The sequence below is a fragment of the Canis lupus genome, chromosome 4, assembly GCF_011100685.1.
Source record: "Canis lupus familiaris isolate Mischka breed German Shepherd chromosome 4, alternate assembly UU_Cfam_GSD_1.0, whole genome shotgun sequence".
In the NCBI taxonomy this organism is placed as follows: Eukaryota; Metazoa; Chordata; class Mammalia; order Carnivora; family Canidae; genus Canis; species Canis lupus.
The window spans coordinates 25,527,103-25,542,285 of record NC_049225.1 but is presented as its reverse complement, the minus strand read 5'-3'; the positions used below and the strand labels follow the sequence as shown (position 1 = coordinate 25,542,285).

At 33.8% G+C, this 15,183-nt stretch overlaps 1 protein-coding gene and 1 long non-coding RNA gene across 10 annotated transcripts in view; one reads left to right on the top strand and one right to left on the bottom strand.

Annotated features, from left to right (window-relative positions):
* Nucleotides 1-15,183, bottom strand: part of ADK (adenosine kinase) — a 508,004-nt gene that overhangs the window by 238,458 nt on the left and 254,363 nt on the right. The gene's annotated exons all lie outside the window — the stretch shown is intronic.
* On the top strand, nt 5,711-9,047 carry LOC111095491. Its single transcript, XR_005357970.1, has 3 exons — nt 5,711-5,806; nt 5,910-6,008; nt 7,830-9,047. It is a non-coding gene; the product is annotated as an uncharacterized LOC111095491 (long non-coding RNA).

The window sequence follows — 15,183 nt, the reverse complement described above, 5'->3', positions numbered from 1 at the left end:
TGTAACATTTCCAGGAGATCATGCCATACTAGACTATTGTATGTAGTACCATAGGCTTATTCAACCAATCTCCTATGGTTGGCCATTTATATAGTTTCTAGTATTTTGCAATCATTAATATGCTGCAATGAATAATCTAAGAAAATTATTTTTATATGATGAAAAGATTGGATTCCTGGATTAAATTAATTCTCATCTGTATAGACCTTTATTTTTATTCTCATGTATAATTTGTGTGGGATATTGTGGAGGAATATTTAGCGACATATTTAAACATCCTTTAAAATTATGAAATGAAAGTCATATGAAATAGTAGATAAAGTACAATGCAAATTGTATAAAAACTCAAAAAGACAAGTGTGCACAAAATATAAACATGTATGATGGAACTGTGGGGGAATTTAATATACTTTTTAAAAAATATTTCTCAAGTATAATGTAATCATCATGTATGTTTACAATTAAAAAACAATAAATTACACTCACAAACAAGAGGAAGGAATTTCATTTCTGACAGTAAAGCTGACTTAAGTACTATAACACAGACCTCTGCTAAAAACATCAATAAATGGTAAGAATCTTTTTTGTTTTAATTATATTACTTGGTTGACACAGAATACTTAGAAAACTAAAATGAAGTAAAATGGAAATCCAGGGAGGTAAGCAAACACTCAGATGTCTTTCATTCAGGGGATATGGCAAACCCATGAACTGAGCACAGTTTTCACAGCCATGTACAGAGAGCTGGCAGTGGTATGCTGGAGCCAGCTTGTGAAAACTACCTATACATATCTTTACCCAAATTCATGTTCAGTGACTTCACATTGGTAGCTTGAAATCAACCATAATGTAAAATTCAAAAATAGTACAAACCAGGACTTTTTTTTGCCCTTTGGAGAACCAGTTTTAAAATATTTACCAGCATACTACTGAGCCCAAGATCGAGGAGAGAAATCCTAGGTATACTGAACACAGGGAGTCTAATTGGAGATCTCTATATAAAGTTGCATGTTTAGTAGAACTTAGAACTACACCTATCCCACAGAAGAATCAGCAAGGTAATTTGCCTGTTTCAAACTTGATGCTGGGTAGAAGTAAAAATATCTTCCCCGAAAGTTTAAGCAGAAGCCCACCCTCATGAAAGTTTATGGATCTGGAACTCATGATACCTATGCAGCCTACAAAACTCAAGCCTAAAATTTATTTCAGTGTGTTCCCAGGTTGACAGTATCCCCAGGCTCTTGGCAGATTCAAATGCAGATCCTTTTTGGAAACATATCTTCATGTCAGCCTTGAAAAGTACCACAAATAATGAACATGAGCTCACATACAAAAAGTGAGGCAGCCTGAAGTACGAGCTAGAAAAACAACAGACAACAAAATCAGAACAGCAAAAGTTTAAATATTAGGCTAGGCACAAAATAGAAAATAGTAAGTTTAATGTATTTAAAAAATAAAATTATTATAAATATAGAAAGCAGTGAAGAGTTTATCAAAATGATGAAAGAAGCAGATAGGAGAGAAAGAACTGAATTAAAAAAAAGAAATGTATATTAAAACTCAGTGGACAGATAAAACAGAATATTAGACACCACCACAAAGATAAACATGATAAAGGAGATCTGGAGAAAGTATCAAGAATATAGTGAAGAAGATAAAGATATGGTAACTATACAAGAGCTGAAGAGATATAATAGAATGATCAGGAATACATATGTGGTTAAGCTATAAAGTATGGTAATAATAACCACAAAATTCAAGATGCCATGGTTACCTTTGATGTGGAAAAAGACATGGGATCACGAGGAGCACATAGAGATTCAAAGGTACTAATAAAGTTCTGTTTCTTAAGTTAGGTGAGGTACACATATTTTTTATTTTAAAGTTTTATTTGGAAGAAATTTTAGATTTATAGAAAAACTCCAAACATAATAAATAGAGTTCCCATATACCAGTTTGCCCTATGTTAACATATTACCACTGTACATTTGTCAAAACTACGAAAACAACTTCGTTGCATTACTATTAACTAAAGTCCAGACTCAATTTAGATTTCACCAGTTTTCACACTAATACCCCTTTTTTGTTGTTGTTCTGGATCCAATCCAAGAAACCACTTTGTATTTAGCTGTCACGTCTCCTTAGCCTCCTCTTGTCAGTGACTAGTTCTCAGTCTTTCCTTGTTTTTGTGACCTTGACAATTTTGAGGAATATTCTTTAGGTATTTTGTAGAATGTCCATCTGTTTGGATTTGTCTGATGTTTTTCTCATGATTAGATTAGGGCTATGTGTTTGGGGGAAGAATATAAGACACTCTGTGTTCATGTTGCATTTTCCCCTGTCCTAGCCCTAGAATCAGCCTCTTCTCCAAAGAACCCTAGATCCTTTTATTGGAGAATGGTATTTACAAACCCAGATGAAGGTGTGAGGTATGTTTGTCACTATTGGCATATAACTGCTTCTAAGCCTTCTCAGTGAACAAAACTAGGAAATATATGTCTGTATCTAATCCATGTATAAATATGTATCTATAATTATATTTGCATTTATCCATTTATATACATTAAGCTAAACATAAATTTTTTAAAAAAGATTTTTACTTATTTATTTGTGACAGACACAGAGAAAGAGAGAGAGAGGCAGAGACACAGGCAGAGGGGGAAGCAGGCTCTATTCAGGGAGCCTGGGATCCCTGGATGGCGCAGTGGTTTAGCGCCTGCCTTTGGCTCAGGGCCCGATCCTGGAGACCCGGGATCGAATCCCATGTTGGGCTCCCGGTGCATGGAGCCTGCTTCTCCCTCTGCCTATGTCTCTGCCTCTCTCTCTGTGTGTGTGTGACTATCGTAAATAAATTAAAAAAAAAAATATTCAGGGAGCCTGACATGGGACTCGATCCCAGGTCTCCAGGATCACACCCGAGGCTGAAGGCGGCGCTAAACCGTTGGGCCACCACAGCTGCCCTAAACATAAATTTGTAAGATTATCGCCAACTCTAATCCAATAACACAGGGTTTTACTCCAACTCTCCCCCTTGCTTCTCTTGTTTATCTGTAATTTCCCACTCTCACGTGTGAAATGTGAATCCCAACATCATCATTTATTTAGATACTAGTTCAACCTCAGTATATATGCAAAGCAGGTTCAGAATTATTAACCCATGCCCTTGAAAGAAACAAATTTACCAACTAAAATACAGTGCTTCTGTAATGTTCTTTTGTCTTCAGCTTCACATTTTCCAGTCAAGACACCATTTTCCAAACTTACTTAGGATGGCTCCTTTTTCTCACCCACCCCTTCAAGTGAGGTAATGTTACATATTTGTAATAGAGGTAGAGTCATTTGTCACAGACTGTACTACATCCTAGGATTCACAACACTTAAAAAATTTTGCATATATTACAGTTAACTCCTTTGATGTACAGTTCTGACTTTAAAAATGCACAGTATCAAGTATCTACCCTATAGTAGTAGTATGCAGAATAGTTCTATAACCCTAAAAATTAATCTGTGTGTCCTCTTTGTAGTCAACTATTTTCCTTACCCTACCCATCTTTTGTAATTTTAATATCTGAAATGACTGAAACTCATTAAAAATGATTAAAAATGTAAATATCATGATTCTTCACAGAATAAAGCCTAACACTGTAAGGAGAGTCACAGCTTAAAAGTTATTAGCATTGAGAGCTTATAATCTATCACTTAAAAGTTCTAGACTGGAGAAAGTCACCTATGTTCTTTAATTAGCTTTTATGGCATTACTATAAAACATGTGAGACTATGAGATTAATCTTGACATTGTTCATGGTTTAGAGTTGGGTTCTCATCCCAAGCACCTGTTTTCTACATTTATAAAATGTTCTCCAAGGGAAGAATCCACAATCTTTGCTCACAGATTATGTTTAGGATTGAATTGTTAATGGTTTATTAGAGAGATATTAAAACAAAACTATATTGCAATGACAATAAACTAAAAAAATATCTTATAGGATAGCTGCCCAGTATCACAGATTCAATTTCAGAAGGATAGTTCCTCAAACAGAACAACAGATAATACAAGAACAATAAAAATCTTCAGACTGCTAATTTGTACTCTAATAAAAAAACAAAAAACAAAAAACAAAACACAACAAAACATGAGGTAGGAAAGTTTCCTTTTTACTTACACTTAAATAGTGTGTTAAAAGTCTGTACAGATTTCATGTACAATTTTAGAATCATGTCCCCAAAGGCAGTGTCATCTGGTAAGGTGGTTAACTATATCGGTCTAAGCAGTACAATCTACTTGCTGGCAGTAACATCAGTTAAAGACTTTTAAGTTTAGCTTTCTCCCCCTGGTGGTAGTATCTGTGTTGATAACATTAAAAAAATATTTGTATAATATCTAAATGTTTATGGCTGCTACAGTCAATTATAGGTAGGCAATTTTGGGATAGAAGTAGACTTAAATGATATCGAAGCAGATATCAAAACACTTCTGAAGGAAGCACTTGTCTCTTATAGCTCCTCTTTTTTTCCAAAATGCAATTACAACCATTACATCATTGTAAATTACATGCTGGGGTTATCTCAGTAGGTAACTGCCAAATGTAAAACTTATAGAAGGTCTTCAATGTAATAATGATGTTTTATCATTTTAATTACAAACTCTTTAAAAAACTCCCTAAAGTGTACAAATTGGGGTGGTCTAAATTAACACTATCTTAGTAGCCCAAGGGTAGTAAAAATAGATTGAACTACCAAATTTCATCATACTTATAGCAGCTGTCTTCTTGCCTCTAGGAAGCTAAGTATTTAACAAAGCAGACAGCTTGGCATTGGCATCTGATTAGCAGTGTGTGTATTGTCAGATAGAATGTGCTTGGCTCTTTTGTTCCAGGGTTTGATTAGAAATCTGGAGCACAGTGGCATCATGTAACTTTATTCTTAAGGCTTCTGAAAGGTAAATAAACTGTGATGCTTCCTCTGGTATTGTACAGGAAAACTAATCAATGCTTTTTTGGTAATATGCTTTATCAAATCCCAGAAAATTCAAATAAAAAAATTATTTTTTAAACACGTCACAGACTGAAATGAGCAGATCTTAACATCATTTTAAATATTTTATATATTAAAATATTTTTTATAATTAAAAAAATTATAAAATATTTTTTTATAATTGAGTGCTTTGAGTCACATTGAGTCCTGTAATTAAAACACTGTTGGTGGGGAGGAAATGATCGTTTTAGAGCACATAAATAGAAGATTCTATTCCTAAAAATATCAACAGTCTAAATGGAGATTCAGAAAAAAATTTTTAAATGTCTATGAACATCTTATTGGAAAAATAACAATCTTGTAAGACTAGTACTGTTTTGATGCAGGTGCCCAAACATTAAACTATGAAACGGTGACTCTCATTACCTTTCCCCACAAATTTCTTTGAAAATTTATTACAAATGATTGTGCTTATTGGCAAAGTTCAAAATCAGTAGAGTCCATGCAAACAATCTACTTCAATGAGAAGTACATTCTTTTACTCTATCAAATCCATCGGAGGTAATCAGACTGGATGTTTTATTCAACAGGGCTGAAGAAAATTGTTCTACAATAGGTTAATTCAAAATGGCAGCATAGAAAATGCATCTGTCAGTGGGGATCAAATTACAGGGCAAGCTCCTCTCAATGCTTAGAAAAACAAGTCTGCAGTTCTACAGATTATGTGCCTGTGTGTGTTTAAAGGGGTGGGAAAGGAGCTAAATATCTGAGCTAACCTCCAATTAAAGTCAATCATAAAAACAGCCAATTTAATGAGTGCGGATTTCTTTGGGTAATTATAACACCAACCACTTTTTTCTCTTTTAAATCTGTAATTCTGCCTTCTTGTTATTGCTTGCTTTGTCATTAATCGCCTCAGGACCTTGATTTCCTAGCAACAGACTGCCACCAAACATTTGGCTCCTGTTCAACATTTTCTTTGTGAAAAATGGCACTGCTGTTGCCGCCTGGGCTGCTGCAGCTAGACTGGCTGGGTAAGTGCTCTAATAATGTATTCCACTGGAAAAAAAAATCACATGATATGGGGTGCAATGACTGAGCTCAGTTAATTACTGAGCTGGGAAGTTTATCTACAATCTAAAAGCTGTGTAGAGGGGAAGGGGATGTGAGGATGAAAAAGGTGCTCCTTCCATTATCAATAATTTACAGGTGAGAATTTACAAAGAAATATTTTATTATTGAGTTGACAGGTTTCTGTTTAAGTTTATTTAGAAAAGGGTACAAAAGGCCAATGTTCCTTAAATGTTGCTTGACAAATTCTTTCTCTACGAAATAGCCCCAAACACACAAAAGAATCACAGAACAACTTGCTGCAATTTTAAAAAGCAAATTAACCTATGTATCTGTCAGCTGCTTCTTTTCTACTTATGGCAGAAATCATATGTATACGTAAATATGTTATGAGATGGCAGAATGAGGTTCTCATTCACAATATGAACACTAGACACAATGAAAATAGAATAAATCAAAATATTGTGTTTTGATATACTGGATACTTAAATAACTATTTTATAATCCATGACAGCAGAAAAAAGATGTTTCTGATTATTTTTGAAATGAGTTAACTGAGCTTGAAGGAAGTCATAATTGGAAACCTAATGATAAGGCAGATATTTTACCTTTTTACTTGGTAGGTTTATTAAGATTTTTTATGCCTTAGAAATACTACCAACTCCAGTAATAATAGTTATGGAAATTAACATGGCATGTCAGATATGGTTCGCTGATACCCTGCATTAGTTCTCAGAAATATGGCTATATAAGAATGGCATGTTTCAGGATTCCTGTCAGGATATGATAATTTAATATACCCAAGAGTACACTAAGTATTATGGAAGCATCTGTGAAACTAATAAGTCAGTGGACATTCCAATTCTTAGCAATGTCTACATACTTTATAAAAAACTTCCCACAAAGTATAGTCCCAATTCAGCTCATTTGAGAAAGAGAAAATGCTACAAGTCTACCTAAAAATATCACAATGACCACCATGACAGACATAACGGAATATTTATAAAAGAGCAACAGTATTTAAAGGCTGTTGGTTAATTAAGGTAGTCGAAATATACACATATTCTTAGGAGAAAGCAAATGAAGATATTTGAATGTTACAGAATTCTGTTTATCATTGGCCTGAAACCACATTATCTCACTACTGAATCTGACTCCCCACTCTAATATATTTTTACAAAAATCAATTCTTAATTGAAGAAAGTAAATATATATTCACAATCGGAAAAGTTTTGGAAATTCAGAAAAGACAATTTTTAATATGGAACTGTAACTAGACTATGTATCAATTTAATTCACTATTTACTATGACAGAGGTTCTTGACCTGGTCTCCAAGAATTAGCAAAAAGTCTTTTCAAATCTATAAACTTCCAAAAATTAAATGAACAATTTATGAGTAAATAAATTTTTCTGGGAGGGTTCAAAACTAAGACAAGATTAAAAACTACCACTCTAAGAATATCAATCTACCTGAGAAATGCTAGCTATATTCACAAGTAAAATAATATTCTAAAGATTCAATTTAGTTTATTACAGATGTCAAATTAAATAAATAAATGTTAACCTTATAAGAAGCTATGTAAGTGTAAAAATATTTTTGAGGAATGAATAATGAAATAGATGATGCTCTTTTACTTTATTACATGCGTATCTTTCTACAATAGTTGAACTAGGAAATTTTTGGTGGGTTATTGTACATTTTATGTTCTATTTGATTGTTTTTGACATTCCTTTAAACTTAACAATACTATAATGATATAATATCATCTTAAATTCTTTATAGAATGAAGAAAGACTTTGAAAAAAGAATATCAAAATGACTAGAAAAACTGGCGCCAGAAATCTGTATGGAGGACAAGAGGAACACAATTTGGAAAAGCAGCAATCTGTCTTTTATAACATCTTATAACTATCTAGGATTTGCTAATATCAGGACAATGTCAGAGAAAAAGATAGTATTAATATGTCCTAGAAGTCTAGAGGGGAAGTCCCTTCCTGCTTCCAGGAGCTAGTTCTAAGGGGTAAAGAGAAAACACATGATGGATACAAGAGGTTAAAGACAAATGTGCTATACTTAACAGCTGAGAAACCTGTATTGGTCTCAAATTGGGTAACAGCAAATATGAATTTATATATAAACTTGCCTTCCTAAGTACTGGAAGGGAAATGCTTTTTATTTTTTCATCCCACTTTACCAAATATATATATTTTAAAAACTTCATCTACTGTATGTCATCCATCCAAATAAAAAAATTGACATTTTAAAGAACTGACCCCAAAACAGTTATATCTAGAACAAATAAATAACAAAAGCTTGAAAGACCCTTTTTACAGTGCCTGCAAAAGAGAAATACATAGCAGTAAGAAATCAAAATAGACTTATTATGACTTCCATTACATATGTCAGAGAACAAAGACATAGATTATTTATTTAAGAACAATTATATCATCTGTAGCCGTAATACCTGAATATCATTGAAATTATTATGAGAGATGTAGATATAAGACTGAATCCAGGGGCCATGGGGAATAACTGCTAATGGGTACAAAGTTTCTTTCTATGGTAATGTGAATGTTCTAAAATTAGATTATGGTAATGATTGCAGAACTCTGTATATATTCTAACAATCACTGAATTGTACACTTTAAACAGGTGAACTTACAGTATATAAATATCTCGGTAAAGCTTTTATAAAAAGATTAAAGCCAATTTTATTCATCTAGAATAGAGACAACAGAACACATGAGTTAAGTTATATAAGCTATAAAGGCTCTATAATGTGCAGAGAAAAATATGTTGAAAAACAGACTTATACATACAGATACTAGACTATTTATGTCCAACTTACATAAAATTTCAAAGATATGACAACACATAAAAATGTATACTGCCATCATGTTTATAAGTTTTCCTCTCTTAATCATGTTTATTAAAGAGATTTAGTAAACATTTCATCTTCTCAGTCAATTGCTGACTGGTCTGAAATATATAAATAAAGTACATGGAAGTGGAAACATTTCAGTAGATGGTTTGTTAATTCATTTGGGGCTCTGTATAAGGGCCTACTGTCTTAACAACTAAGTGCTATACACATGTTTATTTTCTTGCCATTCTACGGCAATTAGCACATAGTGTGGTTTCTAACCTCACATAAAATTCCAGGGCCTCATTATAATGCCACAAGTCCAAAACACAAAAATGTCCGATCTTTATCTTTAACTTCTTTAACCAATACTATCTTACTTCTACAGAGTGAAAAGATTATTCTATTTATCTAACAATAATCTTACTGTAATATTCCATAGATTGTTTCCCCTTATTAGAGTTTTGCATTTGATAACTTGCCAAAATAAGACTTAACAAAAATTACAGGAATATAGGAGTAAATTACACTACTTGGAGAAAATATTAATCTATAAAAATCACAAAATATTAGTCTAAAAAAGTGATAATATTATAAGCATTTAACATGCCCCCCAAATCTAGAGAAAGAGAAATTAAAAATGAATACAAATAGGATTTCTATAATCACACTCTCATTTGAAAAATTTTCTAGCAAGAATCAAAGACTGTCCCTATAGGAAGAAGTAAAAACATTAATCATTTGTGCAGTTCCCTGAACATCAATACACACATGGAAAATTCTTTATAGTTAAAAATTGAACTTTAATGCTAATTTTTAAGAAGAAACATAATTAACAATCTTTCTCTTGTATTCTCTATATTATATCTGAGGCAAAGAAAAATGTCTTTACCACATAGTTGGCACATAAAGTTTTAAACCACTGTATGACAAAGATTTGGGTATTCCAAGTGTCAGGAATTATACGAAACACAAAATGCTCAACAGAGGGGGAAAAGAAACCCTTTACATATTTCTTCTCTCTCTCTCTCTTTTTTTTTTTTTTTTGAGTTTATATTATTTAAGGGCATCTGCAAGGGTGTTTCCAAATAAAGACTTAACAATTCAAAGTAACCCCTAATGAAATTAATGAAGCAGTGCAGAATAGGATGGTCAAAAACTTGAGCAAAAACTACAAGATTGGGGGGGCTCAGCAGTTTAGTGCCGCCTTCAGCCCAGGGCCTGTTCCTGGACACCTGGGATAGAGTCCCACGTCCCACGTCAGGCTCCCTGCATGGAGTCTGCTTCGCCCTCTGCCTGTGTCTCTGCCTCTCTCTCTCTCTCCTCTCTGTGTATCTCATGAATAAATGAATAAAATCTTAAAAAAAAAATACAAGATCAAATCCAAATGATGATCACTGATTTGACTAATATCATGAGAGTTCCAATATATAAGGTTGAAAACTACATTTAGAACACAGAAAAAATGAAAAGTCAGTGGGTAGTTCAGCCCTATCTCCTTAAGCAATAATCTCAGAAGAATGTTATAAAGATTAATTAATAAATTCCAAGAAGTGTTTTGAATTCTAACTAAATGTTTCATAAAGAATTGTGATATCATTAAATCAGTTGTCATTTACTAAACAGCTTTATTTTTTTTTAAATTCCATTAGTTTACTTACTCTGCCAAAGTATATTCATTATAAAAGTACAGCTTCAAAAGATAATATTATAAAGCCTTTTGCCAGGGACTATTAAATATTTAAGACAATGAGTTTAAGTAACTGTCCACAAGTCAGTAAAACTTTTGTATCTTCAACTGTCCAGATGTTTTTTAATTTTGTGGGGGGGACTAAAAATCTCAAACATACATATTAAAGTAATAGTTATCTTTCATTTCTCTTTATATTACTTCAAGTATCTATTAGGTTATCATTATAAGACAAATCCACTCACTTTCCCTAGAACCTTTTTCAAATCTTTTCACAACAGAGCTAGGAATATCATACTAAATTTTGAGCATAATCAAAATAAATTTTAGAATTCTTAACAAAGGTTTACTTGTAAACATCTTTTGGTAAATATTATCAAAAGATAAGAAAAACCTAAAAAATAGTAATTACATATTTTATTATACATTTGTTCTAATTTGTCAACAAACATTCATAGAAAACATTTCTAAAAGAAAATTTTCAAATATATGATCTCTTAGACTATAATTCTTACAATTTATCAAATAATACCTCATTTTAAGGATGTTGGTCATTGCTTTCAGATAACTGACAAAGATATTTAACTGTAACTGAGTCTAAACAACAGTTCTGCTAAGATAAATTATTACTCATGGCAACATTAAATTTTTTTTTAAGATTTTATTTATTTATTCATGAGAGAGAGAGAGAGAGGAGAGAAGCAGAGATATAGGCAGAGGGAGAAGCAGGCTCCATGCAGGAAGCCCGACGTGGGACTTGATCCCGGGTCTCCAGGATCATGCCCTGGGCTGAAGGCAGCGCTAAACTGCTGAACCACCCGCGCTGCCCAACATTAAAAATTTTAGTAGAAAACCCAACGAGGCCAAACAAAATAAGAGATGTAAAACTCAAATAGTGATTATTACTTGTCCTTTATATACAAATACTCCTATTTCTTTCAAACTATGAACTCTATTCCATTTTTCCAAGGCTGTAAACTTCTCCAACATGTGTCTTCCACTCATTTATAATCATACCTTCTTTTATTCCAGAGGCAAACATTAGTAGCACTTTCTTGAACACCCTACTCTCACAAAACCATATTCCTCAAAATGGTAGGATTCTAGGCTGTAAAGAGCTAAGTGGTCAAGACAGAGTTATAAAATAAATAGAGAGAAGGAAAAGGAGATCTGTAATCAGCCATGGGACTGGAACAATCACAGGAAGAAGAAAATAAACATCATTGCCGAAAGAAAATTCAAACTACAAATTCCATATTCTCAGACAATGATCGACGAACTATGATTCTCTATTCTTTCATTTAAAGTGCTTAATTTTTAATCAGTAAAAAAGGGCACACATCTAGTTAAATTTATGTCAGATAAGTCACAAGGTACTGAAAATTTTTGATAAACATATTTCTTAAATATGTTAATCTCTGAAGTTTATTTTCTTTTAGATTTTATTTATTTATTCATGAGAGACAGAGAGAGAGAGAGAGAGGCGGAGACATAGGCAGAGGGAGAAGCAGGCTCCATGCAGGAAGCTCGATGTGAGACTCAATCCTGGGACTCCAGGACCAAGCCTTTAGCCAAAGGCAGATGCTCCAACGCTGAGCCACCCAGGTGTTCCAAACTCTGAAGTTTAAAACTCTCCCTAAACTTGCAAGCTGACTGGTATTTGAAAGTTGGAATGTTATTAGAAATAATGCATAGATTTCTATGTAAAATCTCATTGTATTCACAATGTAGTCTAAAACACTATAAAGGGCTGACTGAAAAGATTAGAAAAAATTACTAACATTAGTAATTATACATAAACTACCATATATTTATTAGATGAGAATTTTAAAAATTATTTTTAATTGATAAAATGGTAACGGAAGAATTTTAAAGAATCTAGAATAATAGTTTGGGGGAACTTATGAAGTTGAATCAACCTCAAGACCAATTTAAAACTCATTTCTCAGAGTGTCTGGGTAGCTTAGTCGTTAACTGTAATTCTTGATTCTGGCTCAGGTAATGATCTCAGGTCATGTGGGGCTCTGTGCTGGGCATGGAGCCTGCTTCAGACTCTCTCTCTTTCCCTCTGCTCCCCACTCCCTAAAAAAAATTGTAAAACTCATCTCACCAAAACTTGAAAGTTTTGCTGTTACTTGATTATTCCCTGTAACACATTTATGAGTGATAGTTTTTGTCAATCTAGCTTTCAAATAGTTCAAGGAAGGAAAAATAAAATTTGGGTACAGGGAAAGAAAAAAACTAAAGAGGTTAACTGAGAACTAAATCTGCAGTTTGAAATAAATATAATGTTCCATGAAAGTTGGTATAGAACAATAGAGAGGGAGATAAATCATGGTCATGTTATTAACATATTCAAATTCAAAGTGAAAGAAAGGCAATCTTGCAGAAAAAGAGAGTCATCTAAGAAAGGTAAAAGAAAAATCAACGTGGGGATTTCAGTTTCCAATCAAGATAGAGTAACAGGGAATGGATTTACACTTAAACAATTTAAACTTAAACAATTATAAAAATTGGGGGGGGGGGGACCCATTTGAAACAATCTTTAGACACTGAATAATAATCAAACACGGAATGAAATAAGGTGACTCTTACTCAACTCTTGCTCAAACTCCCTAAAGACAACTTCTAACCTGTAGTTCAGAAGGAGAGAGCTTTAAGTAGAGTCATTTGTCTCCACTTGGAGAGGCTACGGAGGTCAGCACATGCTAGTCCAGATAGGGACAGGACAGAGGTGATAAAAGGAAGAGATGTGAAATCAGAACTTGAGATCTGCAGGGGTTTCCAACTGAGTCTTCAGTATATTGGCATAATGAAAAAACCCAATGTCAAAGTAAGAAGCAGAAAAAAAAAAAATTAGTAGACAAGGACATTAAAAACAGTTGTTATGACTATACTACCTAAGTTAAAACTGAGAGATGGCAGGGTGCCTGGGTGACTCAGTCGGTTAAGCACCTGCCTTCAGCCCAAGTCATGATCGCAGGGTCCTGGGATTGAACCCTGTATCAGGCTCCCTGCTTAGTGGGAAATCTACTTCTCCTTCTTTCTCTGCTGCTCCCCCTGCTTGTGTTCTCGCTGTCAAATAAAATCTTTAAAAGAGAGAGAGAGAGAGAGAGAGAGAGAGATGGCAACATGAGTATGTAAAGTAGTCATGGCAGGAATGAACAAGGCCCAAATCAAATATCCAGGTACGAAAATTATCATGTCTAAGATAAAATATACACTGGATGGGATTCATGGCAGATTAGACATTGTAACAGAAATTATAAGTTTAAGACACAGTAATGATAATTATACAAAATGAAGAAGACAAAGAAAAAAATTAAAAGAGTATACTAAGGTAAGGAACATTTCAAGTGGCTTAATATTACTTGGACTTTCCAAGAAGAGATAGTGTTGGAGAGAGAAAATATTTACAGAAAAATTTCTAAACTGAATAAACCACATTCACAAGAAATAGAAAGAAAACAATACCAAGGTAACATCATAATAAAATTGCTTAAAACCAATGACAAAAAATCTTAAAAGCAGTTAGATAGATAGGGATAGATATGGAAAAACAATAGGAATGACTTCCTTTCTAAAAACAATGCAAAGCAGAAGACAGTGGAAAAACAGGGATTGTGTGTGTGTATATATATATCCTCCAGCATGAAACAAAAACAAACACAAACATGATGCATGCAACAATGGTTTTTAAAACCATGGACATCAAGGAGGAAAAATAGTGATCTCTGAGAGATGGGAAACCATCTAGGTGAGCCCTAACACTGGATAAGTATTGTTTTGTGAGAGTTCCCAGGCTAAAAGCACCAGACCCAGCACTGGGAAGGGCAGAGCCCAGGGAGTTAGGGAGATGGAGCTAATGATGGGAAGAATAGAGAAGTTAGAGTGCAGAGGTTAGGACAGTAGAGAAAACTGGAAATCTGCAGATTCCTCTCCAACATTCATCAGATCAGAACCTAGGAATGAGCCATCCAAAAGAATGAGAGGGAAAAGAATTAGAGGAAACAGTGCCTGAGCATATGCAATTCTGGGAACAGTGCCTGTTTCCACCATCTAGAGCAGGAAATATCATTAATAACGGGGCATTGCATAGAGCACAGCAAAGTCTTGCCTCAGTAGCAGGGAACATGTAGCTTTAGACCAGAGTTTCTTAACCTTGGCTCTACTGATACTTAGAACTGGATAATCCTTTATTGTGGAGTGCTGTCTCATACACTGTAGGATACTTAGCAATATTCCTGTCCTATATTTACTAGTAGCAACACTCGCTCATCACTATAATAAATATCTCCAGATTTTGCCAAATGTCCCTAAGCGGGGGGAATTGTTCCTGATTAAGAAACGACTGCCATTAAATGAATTCTACTCTGGATTCACCTCACGAGTCATAAAAGCAAGATCAAAATGCATCAGGCTTGCTCCAAGTAACATAACTGCATCCCAGAAAAAAACCTCAAGAAGATTTATCAATGATAGCTAATGATCACTGCACCTACAAAGAGAAAGGAAAACACAATCCTCAATAAGGAGGATAATCAATCCTTACAACTACTCCAGAATCAACACAGATGTAAAGA